Genomic DNA, 27,947 nt, shown 5'->3' with positions numbered 1-27,947 from the left:
ATGAATAAGGTAGAATACGAAACATTCAATAGAGTTGCTTGTTTATTTTTCATACAATTTAAAGATGAGGCCATTAATGGTTATGAAGAGGAATTTAAATTTATTCATGGATTTTCTAAAGACAAGATTTCTCATTGTGGTTGTGTTTTTCATTGATAAAGTGGGGTTGAAGCTACTATTACTCATCGGCATAGTCAGGGCAATGTGTGGGGCCATTATTTCTCCTAAGATGCGCTTCTAGCCCAAATAGTTTGAAATCCATAGTTCCTCATATAGATTACCTTTGCTGAAGCTTTTTTTATTATCTACCTAGATGTCTTTTGTGTTTTTCAAGTGATTCTTCAAAGCTTTGGATATTTTATGCTTGGACTCTTATATCCATCTTTCTCATTTGAATATCTTGATTCCCATTGTGCATATCGATCTAATTCTATAACCCCCTTTGCAATACTGATGAGCTTCCTCAAAGCATGAAAATCATGTGTATTCAATGAACGTGATCATCAAAACATAGCTCTAATGGACCCTCACTAGTAAATTTGAACTCAATTTTTGACAAATTTTGACCAAGCAATTTGTGGCAATTTTTCTTGTCAAAATTTTTACCAACCTGCAGGTTGGTCAAAATTTCAAACAATACATTCATCGAAAAAATTTAATTTTTGCCAGCACTGATTTGTCATTGTTGGTCAAAATTTCCACCAATGTTTGGTCAAAAAAAATTTATGCTGTATCAAGCAATTTTTTCTTATCCAAGCCATTTAATTTGCAACCTTTTAAATCTCTACAAAGATAAAGTTGGAGTAGGAAAAATTTTCTTCTCAAAGGTGTCCTCTGATTGCAAAGCGTCCATTCCATTATCTGATCAACAAACAAGACATATCTAGTTCAACAGATAATAGAATTGACACTTTACAATCAGAGGACACCTTTGAGAAGAAAAATTCCCCTGCTCCAACTTTATCTTTGTAGAGATTTAAAAGGTTACAAATTAAATGGCTTGTATAAGAAACAATTTCTTGATACAACATGGAACAAATGGACATTTATGCATAGGGCACCATCAATTATGCGAGTGATGCAGATGCAACTAAATTTTTTGAGGTCAAAGCCACCAATTAATATAAGGTTTCTAATCTCCATGACATCAACATTGTGGTTGTAAGGGTTGTGGAGAGGGCACTTCTTCATTGTCTGCTTCATCACTGATTAACTTGCACCACAAACCGATGGTCTTCATCTTTGTTGTGGGCTCCTATCCCCTATGTGAGTGTTGATGTAGAAGCCGAAGCAAAAAAAAAAGTGAAAGTGTGTTGAATAAGGTTTCTAATCTTGACTTGGTCAACATTGTTGATTTAAGGGCTATGGACTGGGCAATTCTTTAATGTCCAATTAGGGGTAGCATTGCATCCTCTTTAATTGTTACATATATAGCCCCAGGAGGAAATAGGTTGTTGGTTGCTTCTTCTAGCCTTGCACTTTCTTCTTTTCAGGTTTGTCTTAAACACAACTCTACACTAGTTTCAAGCGATTTGGCAATGCATCTATTTGTTGCAAAAAAAATACACATTTTTTGTTTTAGTTTCTAAAAGGTCTTGCTCAAATATTTCATTTGGATAGAAGGTGTATGTCATGGCAGCAGTGCATAAAACATCTCATGGTAAAACTAAAGATGAAAATGAGTACAAGCATACGGTTGACTTACCTCAGACAAGTTTCACCCTTAAAGCAATTCAACAACATGTGAATCAAAAATAAAGAATTGGTGGGATAAGAAATAGATATTCAATAGTCTAATTGGAATGTTTTGATTTAAGAGAAGAAAGACTTCTTGGTATGTCTTCATTTAAAAAGAGAAAGAGCATTTGCTGACAATAGAGCAAAGAACAAACTACAAGACTAGAACTTGGTATGTAATTCTCAACTATTAGATAATAGTGTTTGTTAGGTCCTATGGCTCCAATTATATCAATAAGATCAAATTAGAATAAATTTTAGCCTTGTAGCTGTAGTCATTATTATTATGCAATTATGTAATCATACCTAAAGCTTGGCTTTTAATATCTAATCTTTGTCTCTTAGATCTAAAGGTCCTACCAAGCCAATAGAAAATAGAAAATGTTTCATATTTCTAGTTGCATATAAGGAGTCATAATAAATGATTAAATCTTAGAGTACAAACATGTAAGTGGAAATTCATTAACTGGGCAATGGAAATCATTCCTTTGAAATAATTTTATGCATCAATAGTGGTCATATTTCAACAACGACTGGCACTTGTATGTATTGGAGGTTTGAGATGGAAATTTATGCTAGAGAATCTATCATAAAAGTAGTCATGGTGTCTGATTGTAATGTAAATATCTAAAGTCTACAAGTATTCTATCTCAAAGCTCATCAATAAATTGATGATAAATACACATTAGAAGTCAAATGTATTTTTTATACTTTTTACAACTAATCTATATTAGAAAGAGAGTAAACCTAAAGATTTCCTTGATTGTATCTTGGCTGAATTTTAAAGTATATTATCTTAAGAAACATCATCCAGGACAACAATACTATGTTGCTTATTACCTTGTGTACACACCTTGATTTTTCATTGGAAATTATCATAATAGATGAGGACTAGTCCTAGAGAAACACAATGGACAAACTGTTCCACCATAAATGTGTAGAATCAATGTTGCAGTAATACCAAAAAAAGGACAGAAGAAAAGACTGCAAAAGTTGTCCCAACCAACACTTTCAATATGGACACATGATATTGTTGCCTGCATATAGAAAAATAAAATAACCACAACAAATGTAGATTTCAGTTACCTAAAAAGAGATTAATGTACCTTCAAATTATTTTAGGATCTTCATATGTCACCATTTCAAACATAGCATAATGCATCTAGATATCCATGAAGTATATTACAGCTTGAACAGCTCTTTCATACACCTCTAGAATCTTTTCAACACTGCCTAATCATGCCTCATGATCTGCATATTTCTTCCAGTATCCATAACACAAGGGAAATTCTACTAGGAAAGCATCATAAACTTTACAAATTTTTGGCATGTGACACATAGAATGAAGGTGAAATCAACAATAATTTTCATGTGTGCATAGAATAAAGGGCCATGCACATTAGAGATGAATTGTGTAAAAAAAGTGAAGTGTACAAAAATACCAGCAATCAAATATCAGAATCACGTAAATTATCTAGCAAAATTTTTTCATATTTTCTTAAGTTTCTACATGTGTTTAAAAATTTTATGTCATATTGAACATGTTAATTAACCAGGGATATCATGCACATCAAACTCTAGTACAATCAGTAAAAATTATACAAATTTTATTTAATAATATTGATAATTAGATCAATTAGTTCAGCATAGCAACCACATTAAGGCTGCCAGTTAGACCAAAATGCTAATTAATTAAACATTAGTAAGAACAAGGAGATGGGCCTCCAAGGGAGTCCCAGAAATGGTAACCATACAAGATAAATAATCCAATGAGGTGACCAAATGCCAGAAAATTGTTTTTCTTATAGTGAAGAAGTTTAAAAACATGTCTCACATGGTGAGACAAATACTTAGCTCTTTGAGATCATTAATGAGATTGGATTAAGTTACTTGAAGCACAAATGACACTAGTAATTATATTGTTTGGTTGGGCTTGTATATCTCTTCAACCTTTTAGTCTCTATTGTGACCAAAATGTCCTTATTTAAAATATAGTTACTTAAGTGTTACTAGAAAATAATTTTAGAATGTTTTCATTCCATGACTTAATGTTGTTTGACCAATCAGTGTTGCATTGGATTTCTCATAGTTGGCATTCCAAGTTGTAGTTTGTGGGTGAAATGGTGGGCAATGACAACATAAGCTAGGTTGTAGATTGCAATTTTATCAACAACCATTTCCTTATAGAAACAAATCAACCTCAAGCATATACCCTATCTTGGCAAACTCCAAGTGTTCTACTAGTACACGAAGCCATTCAAAGAATTATGATAACAACTTTTGTGACATTTTTGGTACAAATGAATGGACATGCTTCATTGCTATGATTGCAAGCCGACGAACCTCCCAAGAAGAGTGAGAAAGAAAAAAGAGCGTCAGCTATATAAATCTCAAGATATCAGCAAGAAATGACTGTAAATGCTACTTATATTTGAAATTCACACAAAAAATGTCACAAATAGCATAAACACCAATCTTAATTGTAAAAGATATTTTGATTATGTAGATTCTGCCACTCTAGAAATGATTGAGAAATTTGTTAGCATCATTTAGCAATTTCAAGTAAACAGTACTCACATTAAAGATTTTACTAAGTCGCATATTTCATCTTTAGATAGAAAAGGGAGTGATCTTATATAAAGAATCATTTATCTAGCTCAAGAGGTCATAAAATTAAAAGTAATTTAAGCATTTTAAGCATATGAACCTGTGTGAATGCTCTAAAAGTAGCACCTCAACAAGATCCATAAAAGCTGCACAATCATCTACTGCCAATTTTGAAGCCTGAGATGACATTATAGTTTTTTGAACCTAGAGAAAAGTAATAGAAACATGTGAAGATGATACATAATACTAAATATTTAGGTTACCCTAACAAAAAAACATTATTTTGAACTCTTAAACAACATGTTCAAATACACAGACTGAAGTCAAAATCTTACCACACTAGTGGATATCAAAGAAGAATTTGTTTGAAAGATCAACTACCAGATCTTCTCTTTTATGAGCATATCATCTACAATTCAAGCGATATCTTTCCATATTTATGGCACAAAGAGCTCATTTAAAGATGATTACATAATGAGATGGATTATCAAAATCAATTTTCTAGTGGGCGGACTATTCAAGTTCTGCATTAATAAGGGAATTAATCTCCCCAATAGTGCAAAGAAAGAAACAATAACCCTAACAACCCACACCCTAATTAGATTAATCTAACACAAATTGAGCTATAACTTATCAAATTTTAAATTCCAATCGCTTATACTTACTAGCTTTTTTACTAATAGCTACAATCTTTACCACAAGAAGCAAAGCATAGATTCCCTCAACTCTTTGTGCAGGCTTTGAAGCACCACTTTTAACAATTTGAAGTAGAGGCTCCACCAAGGGTTGCATCTATGCAATCAATCATGTAATATAATATCTTCAAACTCATATCCATAATAGATGCAATAAATCTCTAAAAATTGATCTATAAAATATTAAAATCATTGTAATGTAAAACTTAACCTAAAGAGTTTGACCAGCTAAATTTACCCGTATCAGAATCTCCATGTTCTTGCATGCCATTCGTAAACAAAAAAGATGTCTTCTTCATAGGGATTCCTTCACTTTGAGTCCACTAATAAAGAATGATGTAGCATTATCTACAATGCTTTCTGTTGATCTTAGAATCCAAGAACCCAAGGTTGACAATAGTGAAAGATGAACCTCCTCATTACCTACAAATTTCATCCAGCAACAAGCACATCAAATATAACTAAATTCAAAAAAAATTCTAGCTGCCAATATTAGGAATCAAACATTTAATGATCAATAAGTAGACCATCTTCTTTGTAAGTGGACATCAAGAAGAGGGATATGGAGGTGGCAAGAGTGTTTAAGGCTTTGCTAGGAGGTGCATTTGATAGAGCTTGAATTGTGCTAAACATTCCAACTCTTTGATAAGGAAATGCTCATTTCCCTTCTGATCCTACAAAAGGTAAAATTATATTTATAAAGAACTAAATTAAGTTAATAGTTCAATTGTAGACCATCAAAACTGTATTGCTTATCAATGCATCCATTTGTGGACCTAATGCATTTTCTTTTTTCAGTTAAGTAAACATTAAAACAAAAACAATAAAAGGCCTACATAAAGATATTAAGTTTACCAAAAAGCATGTCAGGTGAGTTTTAATTTGGTTAGTAAATATTAAATAAATACTTTAAAGTAACTTCTAACCACCAATTATGCCTTTTATGGAGTTGAACATAGTAACTGTAGCATTAGGATCACTGGACTACAAGCTTAGATTTTTTATGATCTCCAAAGCCTCTTTTCTCATGTTCTCATCATTGTGGTGAGCCTATTGTAGGACTGTTGGCAGAAAATCACCAACATATTTGCTCAAGTCAAGATTTACTGATTTTTGGAGGACACCAAAAGCCTCAAGGGAAAGCTCTGGATTGTGCTTCAACATCTTTACAGATTTTGGCACCACTATTTTTTCCAAATCCTCATGCCCCATCTATTTGAAAAGCAGTTGAAAAGCTTCACATAGTGCCTTTGGAGGTCTTTCTCTAGAGTTAAGAACAACTTTGAGGTACAATTCATGAAAATCTATTTGCATTTTAAAACATACTAACAGGCATTAGGAAATACGAAATGATGGCCATTTAGCACAGTTCTATTTTATTACTATAGATCTTTTAGTAACTATCCATCCAGTAGTATATATTTACCAAACAATGTTTAATTCAACAATTTTTTGTTCTATTCAAATATTATAATTTCAAGAACATGATTTGATGCTCAGACACTCCTCTAGCAAAAGATTTAGTGAAAGTGAAGTCTGGAAATAAATATTCACCTTATGTTCTTCAAACAAAGGAGAAATGTTTGCACAATATTCTAATAAGACTCCAATTAACTCTGAGCTATTTTCCATTTCAATAGTTGCATTCTACAGCTCTCCAACATAAAGATTGAATAAACTTGGAACCTAAGAAAAAGAAAACATTATCATTATAAAAAGATAGCTTTGAAAGAAAATGAGCAATGTCCAATAAATGACATACCTACAATTCTATTTTTGAACAACTAAACAACTTTACATACCTACAATTCTATTTCTGAACAACTAAACAACTTTGCCAAAATGAAAACATGTTATCAACATTACCCCTTAATGAATGAGATAAAAAGAAATTCTGTGATGTCAAGAAGATTGGTGAAGAAATCATTTATGAAGATAGCATCCGTAATGCACAAAAATAGAAAAGATTAAATTACAAACAAGAATGTGTGCAATTTCACAGCTAACCTCACTAGGAGATGAATAAAGACTCTCTTGGTAGCCCTGTGTAAGCGTATTGATGCCTAGAGAAGCACACAAAGCAAGGACGCTTGTATAGATGCAATTCTCATGAAAGTATTATTTGGTGTGGTAATGGATGGACTCATTCTAACCAATATAATGGATTCCAGTAGATGAACAAACCACAGGTAAAGAAAAGATGCACAAGGATGCTTTCCTTACATGCAACCAACTAATACAACAAGCTTCTGAAAATTTGTTTACTACAACAAACGTAGAGTAACTTTGGTAATTTTTTCATAGGTAATTTATCCCTTTATTCCATACTAATGATTTTGATAGATTTTATGTTATTTGTAGAGGTTTGTGACTGCTCTTCTTTCATATCCCTTATATCTCTGCATGTCCCCATCATTTGATAATTTATGATAGAGTGTTGAATTTTATTCGATGCCTTGGTGAATAGATGACTTCGTATCTTAAAGTGTTATATCATAACCTCCATCAGCCAATGATTATTTTATATGTGACTCTTGATTTGAGTCAAAGTGTAATATTTTGATACTTTTCCAGTAATCAATAATTGTCTATTGGACCCTCACCAATATTTAGTTGATATATAGTCGAACTGTTGCCATTGAAGACTTACTAGTTTCCTTTCCACTTGTTGCCTTCCTCAAATGGGATGTTAGCATACTCTACTATTGTGATGTCCCCTATTGAGACTTTTACTGACTTACTCTACTATTCACAACTAGGGTTTAGATCTTGCTCAAATATAATGATATAAAACTTTCCTTACTAGGAGAGTGTCAATTCCTAATGATCAACGTTCATCATTATGCATTTGAATTACATTAAGGAATAATTGATGATTTAGAATATAGTTTCAACCATTCAATTCCTTGTTGCACTCTTCGTCACTAACCTTGAGAAAGATGGGGAATTACTTGTTCGTGGGCCTTGGAAACCATTTTTGAGTAGGCTTCCTCAAAGGATTTGTGGCACATATACATAATAATTATCATGAGGCTACCTCCTCAAGGGTTAATTACTTAGTTGTCTAAGGGACTCCATGGAAGAGAATTTCTAATGAGGAACAAATAGGTGATAATTGGATGAATCTTGTGGTATGCTTTTGGGTTTAGTTTGAAGTGGAAATGGTAAAATTCACCCAATTAGGTTTAGCATGGGATGAACCTAATCCCATTCCCAAGTATCTACTAGTGCCAAGACCAAGGAAAGGAATGGGACCCATAGTGTAGTGCACAATGCACTAACAATCCCTCCTTTAGGATGCACATGGGTGGGGAATAATTAGCCATTATATGTGAACTAGTCACTATTGTTTTGTCATTCATGTGTAAGCAGGTCACTATAGTCTTTGTGATGTATGGAAAGCTAGTTAACTTGTGTACCTGTGATGTGTATGAGCAAGTTTTTGTATATGAGACAGGTGCTCATTATAATCACGATGTGTGTGATTTGTGATATGATCCTTATGAATATGTGTAAGTTGCTGCAAATAATGATAGGTGACAATAGAGATGGAACCATCACCTAAATACAATGAGTATCTTTATTTGTGATGGGACTAAGTTTACACTTAATTAATAATAATATTGGATGGTTGGTAATGTTCTGTTGTAGAACAAGAACTCTATGCAGAAATACCAAATACCATTAATCACGCCCTAAGAACACTATAACCCTTGTAAAGTTTTTCTTTGCATAACGAAAAACCCCAAGTACACTTTTTGCAGAGTCGAATAGGAAATAAAAAATTAAACAAGACTTTTTATATAACACACGACTACAAGCCCAACAAGATCCCATTGGGCCGGCAGGTAGTGTGTTCAAAGAGGAAGCGTGGTGGTGTTCTAGCATCAGTAGCTTTGGTAGCTAGAGAAGCAATACGAGTAGCCTACCTAGGAGAATTAGTTGTTCCTATGCATGCAGGGGATCTGAGAACAAACCACATATGGGGAATGACCACTGCATGGGGAATTCCTTTGCCACTTTGCCGGAGAGTGGATAATTCATATAGGAATACCTCGCCCATAGAATACCTCTTCGAAATGCAGACCTATCATAGCATAAACCCCCCAATAGCCCATCCTTACAGTAGATCCTACCCCTATCCATCGGAAGTGGTTGTCGATGAATGTCGAGCTGTGTTCTCTTAACTCTATTATGGAAGGCATAGAGGGAGTTTGTGAAGCCCAGCCAGCCGCATTGGTTTGCAAGCCCTTGGATTCGTCCATCCTGGTGCCCAAACACAGTGCAAACATATAAGAATCATAACATACGAGTATAAGCATACATTTTCTTCTTCTTTTTTATGACCTGAGTTGGTTGAAATTGAGACCAACTTGGGAAAACTTAGGAGATTTTTGACCAACATAGAAATGAAAACCAAAAATAAGAGGAAATAATAGCTTTGATAATTAAAAAATTGGTAGAAAAACAGGTGCAAATGTATTAGTGCCTGATTGTATTTCAAAAAACTAATTCTTGGAGGCTCCGTTCTATTTCTATCATTCAAATCAATGCAAACTGAAAAAATTTGAGTTATCAAGAGCTCGAACAACACTGGCAAACAATAAGGGGCTTCCATCTACATTTTGCGATAGAATCTTATAGAAAAATTGCCCTAGCCCATTGTAGAAAAGCCATTCGAGAGAGTGATAGCTTCATTGTTATGTGATAATCTATCTCTGGCATTGACAGTAAATGGAGATGAAGATATCTCAATCTTGGCTCCCAGCGTGTGCTCACCAATGTTCCAACAACACCTGTAGTGATGGACATCAACGTACATCTTCTTGTAAGACTCCAAAACCTGTGATTCCTTCTCGTCCTCTACCCTACCAAAGTGTGTTGCCCACCTTGTATGACTTGAGTAGAACATCGTGACTGGGGAGCGAATCAGGTGGAGTCAAGCAAAGAACTTCCGTCTGAAAGTGAGCTTTGTGTCTTGTGCATTATTCCTCTAAAGTCAAGCGGTCCCAAAGTTTCACCATAAGATGAATACTTTCATAGCCTTGTTTGTGCTTTCCTTCATCCAAAATATTTCTTTAGAAGCAACAAAAAATGCAGCTCTCGGTGTCATGTGCAAACTCACAAAGTGAATGAGAGAGTCGTGCACAAGTGATAAAATTCTCAGATTCGAAGGCCACATTAACTACCAAGCTCTCCCTCCGACTGTCCACCCTCTCAAATTTGAGACAAACAGAAGAATGGTGGATGCCAAAAAGAGGGATCAATGGGCTCAGTGCACCGACTCTAGAATCGGCGTATATGATCTAGTTCGAGCTCTTAAAATGTGTTCAAAATTGTTTCCCAGGTGCCTTTGGTTTATGGGGAATAAAATTTTCTGAAAAAAAAGCTGCTTTGGGTGGGAGTCGTTCACATCGGGCGGCTCGGGAGTCATTTCAGAGGCAGAGAGAAATGTGGGATTTGTCCCCTGGTCTAGCATAATGTATCGACTTGAGCCCAAATTATGCAGGAGGGTTTTCCAAAGGGATTCCTCAAGATTCATCTCATATGGTAGAGAACATTTGATGTTGGTTCTGAGTAAGTGGGATTTTGCAGCGGTCTCAATTGTTCAACTAACACATAAGTCAGTGATTATGCATTGGTTGAATATTTGCACCAGCCTGTGTCACACCTATATTGTTACATCAAACTACTTGGGATTGCAACTTCCTAGCACACGTACCCATCACTATCAATATTAGTGTAAATTTTAATATTTAAAATTTCAATATATGTTATTAACTTCATACAATTTCTTAACAAATTGACTCTAGTGAATATATTTTAAGTATTATAATTCTTTAATATTATCTTTTAAAATAATATTAATTAGATAAATATACTATTTCATTTAAAAATAAATATATTTAAGTAAATTTTAATTTTTAATTTGTGTTTTATTTATTAAAAATAAATTATATTTTAAAGATTATATAATCCAAAGTGAATAGATTTCTAGAGTAGATGAATCAATAGTATATTACTTTGAGTTCTATTATGTGTACATATAGTTTGAATGTGTTTTATATGTCAATAAATTATGCTTATGTTAATAATTAATAGGGTGAGCATTGTCTTACTTGCACTAGCACCATGAACATGTTGCACCAACATTACTATATTTTGAAGTGAGGGGAACATATAAATGGAAGGAGGTAAGAGGAAGTTAATGGTACAACCCCCATTAACTCTCATTATTTTTCTCCATCTTCCACTAAACCAAATCCTTGTACTAGTTGAGGGTAACCTTAATATAAATTGGGTGTAACATGAATGAATAATATAGTCCTATGTATTATGTTTACATACCAACTATTCTTTGACGAGGACAAGAGAAAACAAAATGTATCTACTTAGATACCCATTTTTACTTCTCATGTCTAGTTCGTTGATTTTTTATTTTATATATAGGTATCAAACAAATTAAAGTGTTATTTTATAATAAAAATCTTGGGAACCTTTCCCTTTCTTCTTTCAGTCAAATGTCCACTAACAAATAGGTTTCCAAGCCAATCAATTCACGGTGTCCAACATATTTCCTACATGTGCCCAAATGGGAGATTTCGAAAAGGGTATGGAGATCCATCAAAGCATTGAGGATACAAATATTTCTTCAAATGTTGTAGTTGCAACTTGCCTGCTAGACATGTGTGCCAATTGTGGAAGCATGGATAAGGCACGTAAATTATTTGACAAAATGCCTCAACGAAACGTGGTCTTGTGGGCTGCAATGATTATAGGATATGCAGAAGATGGACATTTTGAAAAAGGCTTTATAAACTTTTTTTTAAAATGCAACTCTCAGTTGTGAAGCCGAATTCCACTACCTTTTCCAACATCCTCCCTACATTTGTGAAAATGGAAGCTTTGGACCTAGGATGCACATCCATCAAAGTATATTGGAAGGGTTTTTTTTCAAATGGGAAGTTGAGAAGGCATCCCCAAAGTTTTTTTAAACATGTTTGCAAACATTTTATATCATGTTAATGAATTTTTTCGCAAGATTTTAGCTGAGCAAAGGCATGATTTTTATGACCATGAATACTAGCAAGTGGTTATTGATCTCCAACTTATAATTTCTTTGAGCATCCTTGTTTGTTAATAGTGTAATACATGGAGGAGTTAATTATACTATCATATCATATAAAAATCATATCACATCATATCATATTGTATGACAATCAAGTCATATCCTCTGAAATCAAATAGTGGTTCTGGGAAATCTCACCTTTAAATGGCTACTTCCTCTTTTATGGCTCGTTAAAATATCAATAGTCTTTGTCAAAATGCATAGCCTATTAAATGAATGTACCTCATTTCCCAAACTACACATCTCATGTTGGATCTTCATCTATATCAAATTCCATGTTATACAATAAAATCCTATTATGAATTAGCATAGTTGTTTAATATTTCATTAAATAAATGAGCAAAGTTATCGGAATGTATTCAAAAGATTATTTTTGGAATTAATTGTATCAATATTTGGGATCAATTAATTTGGTGAAGTAGTCTATCATCCATCATTGGGCCCACACTCTCTATAATGTATCTACTAATAGCTACTCAATATGATTCCAAATGTTAAAACTGTGTGGAACTAATGTAGTCCAAAGATTATTTTTTCAATCAATTGTGATGTATGTATTAGGATTACCATGGGTAGAAATAACAATTACATGCAAATATAACCAATATTAGAAAATAATAAAGTGCACAAATGAGAACACAAGACACAAAGATTTAACATGGTTCGCCCAATCCTTGTGCTACATCCACCAATAGTAAGTCCAATATTATTATTATCTAGTGATTACAATCCGCATTCCCTTACATCTCAATATTTCTACAAGAAGCTACAATATCACCATACATTATGAAATCCCTAACCCTAAGTCATTTATTCAAGCTTTTTCCACTTACAAAATTAGGGCTAGAATAATTCGTCCAATAGAAAAAGAGCATTCGACACCCTTTATGTCATGCCCAAACTACGAGGGCAAAAACACACTCCAAAATTTTTTTTTTTGAATAATAATTAATAATTAAGCATGCTCTAAGTTGAAATGATCGATAAAAGTTTTAGTACAGGTTCTCTACATTAACCTTCAACAATAAGATACAATTAATTTAAATAACAATGTAATGTATTCGAGTTTAGATTAATTGAAAGTATCTAATCAACATCAACTAAAAAAAATCTCTTAGACAATTATTGATTGCCAATCTAAATCGATATAGGAAAGTCACTCTAAGAAAACAATTAACTAAAATCAAAACTGAATATATATATATCTAAAATTTATTAACTTAAAGATTCCAACTATTTTTAACATATTAATAAACCATCAAAATCTTACTAAATTTAAATTTAAAGAAATTGAAAACTAACTAAATATAAAACAATCATACATTCAAACTAGTTAAAAATCATATCAGTACAGCACTAATCGTTACACTAATTTAAATGATGGCGGAACCTATAAATTAATATTGATTTAACATCATACTTAATTCCTAACAAAACTAGATGTATCATTTTTAATTCTAGTTCAATCGCAATCAAATACTACATTCTATTAACACTAAGTTTTGACTATAATTGCAATTCAATTATATTTTGCTCTATATTTAAAAAAATGCTAACTAATTTAAAATCTAAAACTATATTACATTTAATGTTAAACTAACTTAGTTCTAAAACTAACAAAAAGGAAACTCTATTAACTTTAAACTAATATTACACAAATTCAACAAAAATATATATAAACTGACTTTACAATAACTATAATTAACAAAACATTTTAAACTAAATACTAAAACAAACTTATGAATTAATACTACTTACAAATGACAAAACAACATAACTAACATAATTAAAACAAACTAACTACGATTAAGCAAAACTAAACTATAATCATAAACTAAAAATAAATAAACTAACCTATACTAACATCAAACTCCCCTCCTACTCCCTACTCCACACTACCCTCTACAAATCCTACTCTTCCTACTACAAGGGTCAACCGACCACCCCAACACATAGCACACTGCACTTCCCAAGCGCTGCACTTGGGACAGCGCGCTGCCAATTGGGGTACGTGCATGACAGCACTCCTCTCCCCCCCTCCAAACACATGCGTCCAGGGTGGAAGAAAAGCAAGGATCAACTTGCTGACTTTGATCAAAACAAAAAAAACATATTTAAATGCTTCCTTCCATGCTAAGCGCTCAAACTAGAGAGGAAGATGGTGATGTGACAAGGGGGGAAATGTAAAGTTTTAAACATAAAGCTATCTCTTTATCCCCAAGCCCCCATGTTTTCTAAGAAGTAAAGACAAGCACAAAGTCAAGGGGGTGCAGAACAGAGGTGATGTCATCGTTATGATGGCACAAGGACTATGTTAACAAAATAGAACATTTTTTTTTTCTAAAAGAAACCTCTTCTCAACCTGACATCCCCCAAGGAGAGGGAATATATTAATGACAAAAAGTTTTATGGGTAGCAAAAATAGATATTTAGGTTATTAGCATAATGTTTATTTAGTTATTCATAATCTTTTTATTGATTATTAATTTTGAAATTTAATTTGAAACAAGGGATCAAAAGGGAATATTCTCTGTTCAACAAGAGAATAAATTATTTCTCCATACAATTTCCAGCATCCTGTAGGTGGGTGTTTTGGAAATTTTCTCTTAGGGATGGTATGTAAAGTGAATTTAATCTTCTTAAGTTGGATCAAAAATTGAAAAGCTAACATATTGCTAATGTTATCCCAAGTTTTAATTCGTAAAGTTTCTTATGGCTTACAAAATTAATAGTGCATCTCTTAAATCTATTAGATGATTTAGGTAGGATTCAATACAATTTTCTATCACATCTAAAATAGATTAAACCCAGGGACTAAATTCGTCATTCCATTCACACCTAAACTCATGTAGGAGCATTCACAGATCATACTTTGAGCAATATCCTTCCATCATTTATATAGGGGAGTAGAATTGAATGGATTACATGAAGTTAATGATCGTGTCACAACAATGCATGATTATATTGATTTCCAAAACAAACTTGAATTAAATTATATCAGCCATATCCATTTATTTTCTTTTTCTTAACATACTTGAAACTCAAAATTTGCATAATTGAATGCCATCATTTTCATCCTATTTTGATATGCATCCATCCAATTTAAAATTTACGATTAAATCATATGACAAGCAATTTTACTCAACACCAATTTTATTAGCCAACCTGATTCAAAGGCTCAGCCGGGAAAGAATCAGAAAGAAAACCCGGCTTCGTTGCCATTTACAATAAGTTTAAAATACAATTTACAATAGGATCTCAATCCCAAATTTCAAAAATTTAATAGAATTTTCTCCATGATCCTCATCAGGGATTTATAATGTTTTCTGCAATACATTTCTAGAACCAAGGAGGAAGCAAAATCTGATCAGGTGACCCAAAAGCATGACCAAGAACACTTCAAACACATGCATGTTCATACAAGTTTTTCACAAAAAGATCCACAATGAATCAACACTAGGGAAAGGTGGATTCTTCCAATAGGAGAAGTCAAGCACAACACCAATTCAGATGCCCAATCGGGGCTAATAACCAAGAACTTCCGTTCTTCCATTTAAAAATGCCATACTCATACTAGGTTTGTGCTGACGGGTAGGGGCCCATAACACCCTACCCTTTCTCCCTCTTCTCATCCTGAGAAGAGACTCTACACTGGTTGGAGTCCAACTAAACAGACCTTTCCCAAAATTGGTCGCTTCTACCCTCTCCAAGGGTGAGTAATACCAAAACACCCATGCAAGAAAAAATTCAAAAATTGCAAACATAAACATGAAAGGAAAACAACCAAAATAACATAGTTTTCAAATCTTCCCAACATACCCACAACCATACAAAAAGTGAAACAACAACAAGGTAACATGAACATGAAACAAAACATAAAAACTGAATAAGGGAGATGAGAATTTCCTACCTTCACAAAGAGGTAATGGCAATGAACAAGTTTGAGTAGAGTATCTCTTTCCTTCCTTCAACCTTCAAGAATTCCTCTCTAAATGTAGAGATTGGGTAACCACCTCCACAAGTCCAAGAAGGGCCTCTAAATAAGCCTCCAACTCAACCACCAAAAGGAGCAATAACTATTTCCACCCACTAGCAATTCTAGAAACTCCTAACTCAACCTACACCATGGTTAAACCCTAAGTGGAGATGAGGTGAGGTAACTCAAGATAACCATGGTCAATTTTCGCACAAAGGCAAAAAGGGACTTTTTGAGTGACCTCAAAAGTCAATAAAAGGGGCTTAGGGGTTGGAAAAGACCCCTAACCCATACCCATACCCTTTGGGTAGAATAATTTCATGTTTTAAGCCTTAGGAAAAAGGTTTAGAGCCAAATAAAATTTAGGAATAAAATAGCACCTTCTAACTACTCTAACATGCAAATAAGCACTAATCCGGATTAGGGATGACTAACCTCAATTAAGAACCTAATAGTAATCTGACACTAACTTAAACCAACTTGGTCCAAAGGTTAAACAATTAACCCTAAACAGCACACCGAAGCACATAAACATTTTACGAGTGTCAAGCGACATTGAAAGAACATAATTACAAACATTAACATTCATTGAACAAAGAAGATACATACATATATCTCACAATACAATACATGAATTATGAACAACAAGGCTTCCAAAATTAGCACATAGAGATCAGTTCTGTTCCTCTGTAAGGTTTTCTCGACTAAATATCTGCACACTCAATGCACACATCAGTAGTCCCGTAAAATCACATGTACATAAATGTATAAGTATCAAAAATTTACATAAATTAAAACATACATCAATAAAGGTTTCTTCATCCTACATAATTCTTAACCATTTAAAATATCTTAAATCAAAGTCTCAATCCTGCATTTACTGATTTCATCAACATACATATACATGAAACATTAAATGACAATCCTCAAATATATCTGAAAGTAACATCACACAACATGAAATAATAAGGTATGTTCTAAGCATCAGATAATGTCTCGACATCTCGAGTCATGAATAACAAAATAATAGTAATGTATCACTGTGCTATGATGGGTCGGGGTGAGGCCTCACACTTTACAATATAAGGTCATTTTTTTGGCTTCGAGGGCATTGCCCTTGAAAACCCCTATGAGGGTGTTTCCCCTTGATCCCACCTTGTATAACGATAACGAATGGACCTAGAGCACTACCCCTTGACCCCATCTTGGAGGTGCTTCCCCTAAACCCCCATAGAAATAATTTGGGGAGAAACTGCACCAAATAAACCTTCGAGTCTAATTAGGCTCCACATCACAATGGTATGCAGTTAGGGTTACAAACCTATTTTATAATCCACCAATTGCTTTGCATTTTATCTGCTAAAGGAATGCTCAATTTGATCCAAAACTATAAACCATATCTAGTTGATTTTCAAACAATATACTCTTTGTAGAATCGGTTGTTGAATCTAAGCCATGTTCTATCTACTAATTAATCTCAAAGGGAACTCAAACCTTAAACCACATTTAGTTGATTGTCAAATATTATATTCTTTCAAACAATGGGTTGCTCTATCTGATACAAAATGTTGGTCTAAAACATCAACACGCAATTGATTTTGAAAAGCAATATTTTGAATGGTATATGAATAGTGAAAAAATGAATACCAACCATTGTTGATATGTAGTGAAATTTTGATCTAAAGCATCGACACAATTGTTATCTAAAAACAAAGTTGTAGGCCAACATATGACTCATCAAGGGCTTAATCTCTTCCTATGAAATGCCTTACCAAGGTGAGGAGATAGAAATCAATTAGGTACTAGATTTCTTCCCACAATGTGTTGTCTTCTAAAGTATTTTTCATAGACAGACCCACTGGGCTACAGCTAGACAACTGTATCAATTGTGTGGCATGGGAGACATTTGCACCCTTGTATGCCCATGGGATTATCTGGTAGGCCATGTGTAAGGAATTTTGCGTACATACTTTTCCTCTTGTTCTAGTAATGGAAGAGTTTGTTGCAATAGAGCATTTGACATGAAGCCTATAAATGAGAAGACAATTCCTCATTTGTTTACAATATACTTATAATAGTTTGGTAGTGAAAAATACATCCTTCAATATCTTTTCTCATTTATTTTATGTTTGTGGTAAACTAAATTTTTATGACAGATAATTTTAAACGCACAAAAAAGACAATCATCTTATATGAACTTGCATTTTTTAGTCCCTGCCCATAGGTGGAGACTAATGTTTTCACTTTAACCACAAAAAAATTTTAAGTGTGCCTCTACAACCCACTAAATAAATATACTTGGCTTTATTATATAGTTTGAAGTTGTTTTATTTTTCATATCTAATTTATAGATTTCTTTTTCATTTTTATGATTGGTCCTTTAAAACATTCATGGCTTTATTTATTTTTCTATTAAATTTTATAGAAAAAAAATTGTCTTAACCAATCAACAAGGAGCTAAGGGAGTTATTTTTCATAATGTTTAATCTTGGTTTATGGAGGGGCATTTATTACAGTTGGGTGCATGAGCGAGAGGAAAACATATTTTCTAAAAATTATGTATTGTCCTGAGTCTTGGGAATTGTGATTGCTCAAAGCAGTTTTTTTAAAATTTATATATTGACATGTAATTAATTTAAAAAGTATAGCTCTGTCTAGCAAAAATGACAAAAGTATCAAAAAAAAAAAAGGCATTCGAAAAACTTCATCAAAATCAAGAAAAAACAAACAAGTTCCCTTGTGATTAACCCCAGATGCAGACTTCCCCCAAATAACTCAGTGAATCTATCTCAGACAATAGGGGGGAGTGCTCTACAAGTTTAAAAAACATTTTGATGCACTTTTTGCGATCTAGGAAGAACAACAAGATTGTAAAACATTAGAAAAGATGAATGGTTTTGAAACCCTAATCAGGCTTTATGCAAAATGAAGTGCAATCATTAGCAAAAACCAGAAGAGTAACAAAAAAGATGGCTAGAAGCTAGTTAAAAGCAAAAAATATAGAAAGCATGGCAATGAAAAGTCAATCTCAAAACCCCACACCAGGAAAGAAGGCTTGGATCAACGATTGAAGAACCTAGAAGCTTTTTCCAAAAAAACTAAATATATTAGTAGCAGAGATAAACAAGATAAGCCTACTCCTAATCTTAATAAGCAGAGCACTTATATGATATCTCGACCCATAAAGATCAAAGAACCCAATAATATACCCTTAGGATCTTTGAAACCCTACCAGATCTAATCTAAAGCCCTAGTAGAAAAAGCAAAAATCATTTATGTGTGTACTAAAAAACCCTATTAATAGATCAACTACGAAGGTAACAAAGACATCCCAAGCATCTGTGTATATTCCCCCACATAGGAAAAAGCAGCTTGAAAAAAATAAGTGGATCAAATTTAGAAACCCTCATCAAAGAAATACAAATAATGTTGAAAAATTTGAAACTATTATCATTAGCAATGAGCACAGTGAAGCAAAATGGCAGGAATGCTCTGATCTAGGAATCTACGCGATATGGAATGGTCTAGCAAAATACAGAGCCAATTTGGAATGGAAACTAACAAAAATCTACGGAGCAAAGGTAAGTAACATAACTCCTCACAAAAATCAATATTGGTATCTGCAATGTCAAGATTGTAAAATTAGGAATGAACTAATAGTAATATCAAATTGCTTTTATAAAGGGCATCCTATTAAATTTTTAGCATGACAGCCTAATTTTAATGAAAACTACAATCAACAGATACAGTCAATTAAATGGTTAGAATGTGCAAATATTCCATCAAAATTAAATGATATCAATATAATAAAAAGAATAGGGAAATCTCTAGGAACTCTAATAGGATTCAAAGTAAATCATTATAAAACAAGTAAGATAAGATTCTTAGTCTCAATAAAAATAGAACAAAGTGAATCCATAAATAGAAAAATCATAACAAACAGATCTATATATAAATTAGCCTTAACTAAATATATAGGAGAAATAAATAAAATAATAGGAGAAAATTTTTAAAATATAAACATTAAGAATAATCTGAAGAAAGTATTAGGGAACATCAGAAAAAGGGAGGAAAAGGTAGAAGAAAATAGGGGAAAAAGAAAATTAGAGAATAAAGAAAACACAAAAAACCAAGACCTGAAGGAAAAAGAGGCAAAGCAAGAAGACTAGAAAGGAAAACATAGAAAGAGTAGAAGAAATAGAGTATAGATGGAAGACAACTATGGATTACCAAATTAAAAAATTGAATATTCTTTCCCATGAGGTATTGCTCCTACATAATGATTTGAAAGATCAATTTATCATAGAAGATAGCAATCGTATGTATAACACAAAGGAAAGGTAGTCATGAGGTCAGAATTAGAAAAGAATATAGGAAGTGGAAGCAATGCAAAGACAAAACTATTAGAAGAAGAGACATACAAGGATCAGAATGCATAAAATAGCAATAGAGAGTCGGCTACAAAGAACAATATAGTAATGGGATTAGAGGGAAATATTAATGAAGAACAAAATCATAGTGAAAAGTTAGAAGCATCAATGGGAAAAGATTACCAGAGCCCTTATATCTCGCTAGCTAAATCAACTCAATGGAGTAATGTTACCATTAGGAAAAAATCAAAGAAAAAAAGTTATGAGTTTTGGCAAACACCTAACAATGGAATGGATATGTTTGATCTGGATAAGGAAGAGATAAGTAGGACAGAAGATAGATGAGTGATAGAGTTATTGATACTAGTTGAGATAGAAACTATAATAAAAGAAATAGAATAGAATAGTAGTCAAATAAGAAAATTAGGAGAAGAATGGGAATATCAGAGATAAGACAATTCGCCATGGGAAGAATTTAGACTCATAGAGGAAAAATCCAATAGGGAAGAAGGATTGGAAAAGGATAGAATTGAGGGAAAGGGTAAGACTATAGAAGCAGAAGAATACCCAATAAATGATCAATTGATTACAGAACTTTTAACAGAGGATGATCAAAAATTGCAGTACAAAGGTTAGAAATAAATTAAATTTGGAAAATCTGGGTATATCCATTAATCAGGAATGTCTGAAAACACCTAATTGTGGAAAACAAAATTTAAAATGAGGACAGAAATCACTCAAAGAGCTTAGGGAGGCAGCAGGAAAAGCAAAGGAACAAACTAAGATAAGAGAAATATTATGAGGCGGGAAGGGGAAGAACCTTCCCAAGGTCCAATGAGAATTACAACATGGAATGCTAGGGGTCTAAATGCCCCTAACAAGAATCTCTTATTGAAGTGTAACTATTTAAAACAAAAATCTTATTAATTCAAGAAACAAAATTTAAAAAAGAAGAAGGAACAAAGCAAGGACAGAAATTAGGAATTTGGAAATTTGAATTCAATATATCACGTGGTGCCTCAAGCAGATTGGGAATAGCATTGAAACACCAAAAAATCAGCCTAGAAATAATAACCTCAAATTCTAATTGGATGGGAAGCAGAGTCTCAAGCACAAAAATAATCTCTAGATCATAGTTATAAATGTCTATGGGCCTACACTAATAGCAAAAAAATTAGTAGTATGGAATGAGATCAGCACATTGTTAAATACATTACAGAATGAGAACATTATCATTGGAGGTGATTTTAATACAATATTAAAAAGGGAAGAAACATATGGGGGGATTCAGACAATTCCAAAAGCAACAGAAGATTTTAGAGAATGGATAGAGAGAAATTCACTCATAGATATTCCAACAAAAAATGGAATATACACATGGAATAATAGAAGGAAAAGCTTTAGCTACATCGCAAAAAGATTGGACAGATTCTTTTTTAAAGGAGATTTAAGCAGACTAGAAAGAGAAATCATGGCAGAAATCCTAACAATGGCAAGCTCGGATCATTTCCCAATAAAAATAGAAAAATCAAGGAATCATCCAAACCCACTAGAAACCCATTAAAGTGTGAAAAAATGTGGTTTATTGACAAAAAATTAATGAATAATATTAAAAATTGGTGGCAAGAAGAACAAATTCATGGCTCAAAAATGTTCTGCTTCGTATCCAAACTAAAAATGATAAAAGAAAACATTGTAAAATGGAATAAAGTACAATTCAAATATATATTTAAAGAAAAGTTAGATATAGAAGAAAATTTGGAAAAATTAAATAAAGAAGTTATCAAAAAAGGAATGAATAATGAAATTTATCTGCAAGAAAAAGAATGCCTACTAAAACAAGAAGAAATTTTAGCTAAAGAAGGGGTTTTTTGGAAGCAAAAATCTAGGGACAAATGGTTGGCAAAAGGAGACTGCAATACCAAATACCTCCATACTAGTACCCTACAACATAGAGCCTTTAACAATATATCAAAAATTAAAACTCACAAGGTAATTTTATAGACAATCCAACTGAAATAACAGAAACTTTTGTAGATTACTTCAAGGATATCCTTGATAATTATGAAACTTCTAATTGAATAGAACAAGAAGAGATGCTAAAATAAATACCTAAGGTTATTACAACATAAGATAATAAATCCCTCAATAAACCTTTCACATTGCAAGAGATTAAAGCAGCTCTCTTTAATATAAATATGGACAAATCACTAGGACCAAATGGATTTCAAGCCTTTTTCTTCCAAAAATGTTGGGAAATAATAGGTGTAGATTTGTGGAAAATAATTGAAGCATCAAGAAACAAGGGAACACTTTTAGCGAAAATCAATCACGCATTCCTAACTATAATCCCAAAGAAAAATAAGGCTAAAGAACCAGGAGACTTCGGACCTATTTCTCTCTACAATACTATCTATAAAATCTTCTTGAAAGCTTTACCAAACCGACTTAAAGGATATCTCCCTAAATTAATATCAAAAGAATAGACAAGGTTTGTACTTGGGAGATTTATTTTAGATGGCATCTCAATCATTCAAGAAACAATACACTCAACAACAAAGAATAAAGAAGCATGCATGTTGCTAAAACTAGATATACAAAAAGCATATGATAAAGTAGACTAGAGATTCCTATGTAAAACCCTCAAAGCTTTCGGATTTTCACATCAATGGATCAACATCATTTTTTAGTACATATCTACCCCAAAATCTCACTCCTCATTAGTGGAACGCCAAAAGAATTCTTCAGTATATCTAGGGGGGTCTGACAAGGAGATCCTATCTCTCCCTTCCTATTCATCATCATGGCAGTAACCTTTGGGAGATCAATCAAGATAGCACAACTCCAAAACAAAATAAAGGAATTAAGGTTGCTAAAAATGTGGCTAATACCACACATCAGCAATTCATTGATGACACAATACTAGCTTGAGCCAACACTAAACAAGAGATAGACTACATTAAAACAATCTTAAACAATTACACAAAAGCATCAGGTCAAAAAATTAATGCAGAAAAATCCAAAATCTTTTTCTTAAATACAACAATAGATAGAGAAGAATACATCTACAATGAACTAGAATATAAGAAAGGTACCTTTCCTTGCAAATATCTAGGAATATACCTGGATAAAGGGACTAAAATGAATCAAGATTGGGAGCATGCACTGGAAAAAATAGATAATCAGACAAAAGCTTGGAAAGGAAAATAGTTAACTAAAGTTGGGAAAGCAACAAAAATCAAAGTTGTCCTATCAGCTATACCTACTTATCAACTATCATGTTCACAATTACAAAAGAATATCAACCAGAAAATAGAAAAGAAATTAAGAAACTTCTTTTGGAAAGGTATAGAAGACAAGAAGAAGGCATTTTTAATAAGATGGGAAAAGACTTGAAATAAAAAATCTAGATTGGCAGAATGAAGCATTAGGTGAAAAACAAGTCTGGAGAATGTATCAAGAAAAAGATAGCAAATGGACTAGAATTTTGTATAATAAATATCTAAACACATTAAATAACACATCATTAGTAAGAACTAGGAACCCCCCTAGAGGCTCTACAACATGCAATTTTCTTCTAAAATGTCGCCCCCTAATTACTAAATACAATACATGGGATATAAGTAAAGGAGATAAAGCCCTATTTTGGGAATTTTCCTAGAACATGTATCCCACCCTCGACCAATCCGATATAACCTGCAATGCAAAAATTCAATTACAAACAATTTGGGGAACTAAGGTAGAAGATTATATCCAATTGGATCCGTCTAATGAAGAAACCCCTTGGAAATGGAAATCCTTAGAAAAATGTGGTCTCAATCCTACAGACCAAGAGATCAAGAAACTATCCTTAGAGAGCACCCAATTAACTACAACAATAGGGAGGACAAACTTATTTGGGCAACTACTAAAGATGGAATCTACAAATTAAAGGAAGGATAAAATCAAATTATAAATTCACAAAGATAGGAAGTAATAAATATCCCTATAAATCTCAGTTGGGATCTAGCAGGTCTACCCAAGGCAAGTATCTTTCTTTGGGCAGCTTCCCCAAATAGAATCCTAACAGTAGATAGAATCAGGAAAATAGGATTTGAAGGCCCATCAAGATGCATTCTCTATAAAGAAGAATCAAAAACTATAGATCATCTTCTATACCATTGTAAATTTCCTAAGGAATATTGGTTATGGCTCAAATACAAACTGAACTAGATAGCTCCTCTACCAGAAAAATGGAAAGACCATTTGATAGGGTAGCCAAAAAAATCAAATAATAAAGCATACGAAAAACTTTGGAACATTACTCCAGCAATCCTAGCATGGGAGATATGGAAGGAAAGAAACAAACAAATCTTCATGAATGAAGAATTCAATCTAACATCTCTCTACAATAAGATTGAAGCTAGCATTATAGAGGTCATAAATTGCAACATCAGGAAAACAAAATAAAAAGAAGGCTCATTTTCAGATTGGGATGTCGAAATTAAAAAGAATTAGAAACATCTAATTAATCCACCCCTCATTGACAAAAATAACAATAGCTTGGCTGGAAAAGAATGCAAATGGGAACCTCCACCGAAAGGTTGGAAGAAACTCAACTTTGATGGAGCCTCTAGAGGTAATCTAGGAATAGCAAGACTAGGGTGCATAATCAAGGAGGAATCTAGAAATTGGCTCATAAAAAGAGGTAAGCCTTTGGGAATAGTCTCTAACAATATGGCAGAATTAGAAGCAGTACATGAAGGTCTAAAATACTGCATTAGCCTGAAAATCAAGAAAATCATAATCAAAGGAGATTCACAAATCATCCTAAATACACTTTAAAAAGGAAGGACTCCTAATTGGAAACTAAATTCTAGACTAGAAAAAACTATTAGACTTTCGGATAAATTTGTAGAAGTAAGATTTACACATATATTTAGAGAAGGTAATACAAAAGCAAATATTTTAGCCAAAAAAGGAACAGATGGAGAAAACATTCTATTGTATAATCATAGTTAGTTAGGGGTGGTAATCATAAGTTTTAGATCTCTATAGAAATCTCCCTTGGCACTTGGTCCCATGATTATCCCAATTAGTGTGAATCTCGGCGCACTTTTCTCAGCATATATAAGTCTATCACCCTGAGATCTCATAATCTTTGGCATTACTTTAATTATGATTATGAGTGGTATGAATAATCATCCAATTGCATTGAGATGATGTCATCACCCAGTTTTCTATATCCTTCCCTATTCTACTGTTATTTTATAAATGTGAGCCAAGTCCCCTACTCACCACATTTTTTCTCATTGTGTCTAAAAATTGGTTTAGGGTGGTTTTCTTCATGGATACTAATATCAGTTTGTGTCATGCCTTTGAAATTTGAACCATGGCCTTCCATGGTATAGTAAAACCTGAGAGATGGAATCATTTACTCGGGCCCATAAATGACATGAGTAGGGTTGCCTTCAGTAAATTTTTGGGTGAAGGTGTCTTCAATTGTGATTATTCATGGCATAGAAATAGTGACATTCTTGGGATCTAGATTGGATGCCTAGCTAGGGAAAAAGTAGAGAAATGGGACATAATTAGGGTCTACTATAACTTATTTAACCGTACTTGGTTGGTAGGTTTAGAATAAGTGGTTTTTAGTATCAATGAGAAACTTAAAATCCCACTGTCGGAAGCCTACATGGCACACCAGTCGGGTAGCTTCAAGCTCTCAATTGTTCCTAAGCACCCTATTTTGGTCATCCAAGATAATATCCTCTTCTACCGAGAATGGCCCAGAATGGAAGCTAGTGTACAATTTTTGCTACAATGGAGAGGCATTATAGAGGATCCTGTGACTAAGTGGCTTTTATCTTACCTTTAGGCCTTTGATGCATATATCCACTTGGATGTGGACTTCTCAGACTTGGAAGCTATCGAATTTTACCTTCCAAATTTTGACAAGTCTAGCAGAATTAGAAATGCCTACAAGTTTCCCCCTAGTTCTCAGGCTAAAAACATTAGGGAAGCTTTAGAAATCATCATGGTCTTTGGTAAGGAGTCTGGAAAGTAATCGGGTTCTAGGGCCTAGTTATGGTGGTTTTTTGTTGAAATTGCTGCCCTAATTAGGTGTGGTGGCTCTTTCTCCCTCTCATGGAGGGGCTTTTGGGTGTGGCCCTAGATGTTTGCTTTTCAGGTTATATACTGGTTAGGCCTCTTTACTCCTATGATGAATCTTGCTTTGTTGTGCTTGGGTGTTAGGATTGCTACATTTTCCCTAAGCAGGGATTAGATTATTTCTATGATTAGGGCATATTCAGTACTTGGCAAGTTATTGCTATCTTACTAATGTAAATATATATTTCATGGTAAAACTACTTTCTTTCTCTACTATGAGTCTGAACTTCTCGATCGTTGTGGGTTTTTGGGCTTGGTCCCTTTGAGTGGTGTATCCTTTTGTGGCTGGACTCAAATATCTATTTTGGTCCTCAGATCATATTAGGATTACTCGCTCAAACTAAGTTATATATTGTGATTTGTTGACTAGGCTAGTTTAATCTTGGTTTTTTTGTTCTCATTCTATCAGAGTAGGTAGCAAATTATTTATTTCAAAAGGTCCTTATACATCACATTCGACAGTTTGATTCTATGATTGCTTAATTCATCAATCACCTTGAATTCTTAATCTTAAGCATTAAAACATACTTGGGGATTATGAGGCTCATATGGGTTTTTCAAATTCTGAGTATTCTAAAACATAAAGTCCAAAAATAGTATTAGACTACAAACAAAATTTTCAATTTCATCTTAATAATCAGAAAAAGAAAACTATAAGGTAACAAAATATCTAAGAAAATCCAAACTTGGATAATCCTCAAAATAAGCTAATTTTTATAACAAATATATTAGTATAAAGAAGAATATTATTATTAACCCTTTGGCTTAATATTGAATAGATCTTTAACTAAAAAATTAGATTAGATGAAACAATGTTATATGGTTATACAATTCAATAATTAAATGGCAACTATCATTAAGGCTTTGATTAGAACTCTCCAAAGTTTATTATCAGTATTTATTTTTTCCTTCCTTGGTTTTATCTCACTAACTCATGCTACTTACCCCCTTTGGATGTTAGATTTTTTTGTTGTAGGTCTAACCTCTTTCTATGGCTAGTCACTTGAACCTTTTTGTTGACATTTCTTTATTTATTGTGCTCGATGGTCCCTTCCTGTTGAATGTTACTCTCCATTCATTTTATTCACCATTTGTGTATTATTCTAATTTGAACTTGTATTCACACTGGGGTATGCCCCTTTTATATTTTGTATAATATTGGACTTCAGTCTCAGGCAAGACTGGAGATTTTCTTACTTCATTCTTTCCTACCAATGCTCATTTGAATGGAGAACTCTGTAATCTCTTTTGTTTATCTAATATAATATAAGGCTTTGATCGTT

This window comes from Cupressus sempervirens, chromosome 3 (genome assembly GCF_028749045.1).
Source record: "Cupressus sempervirens isolate cs-2001-9-10 chromosome 3, ASM2874904v1, whole genome shotgun sequence".
Taxonomy (NCBI): domain Eukaryota; kingdom Viridiplantae; phylum Streptophyta; class Pinopsida; order Cupressales; family Cupressaceae; genus Cupressus; species Cupressus sempervirens.
This window is presented reverse-complemented; position numbering follows the sequence as displayed.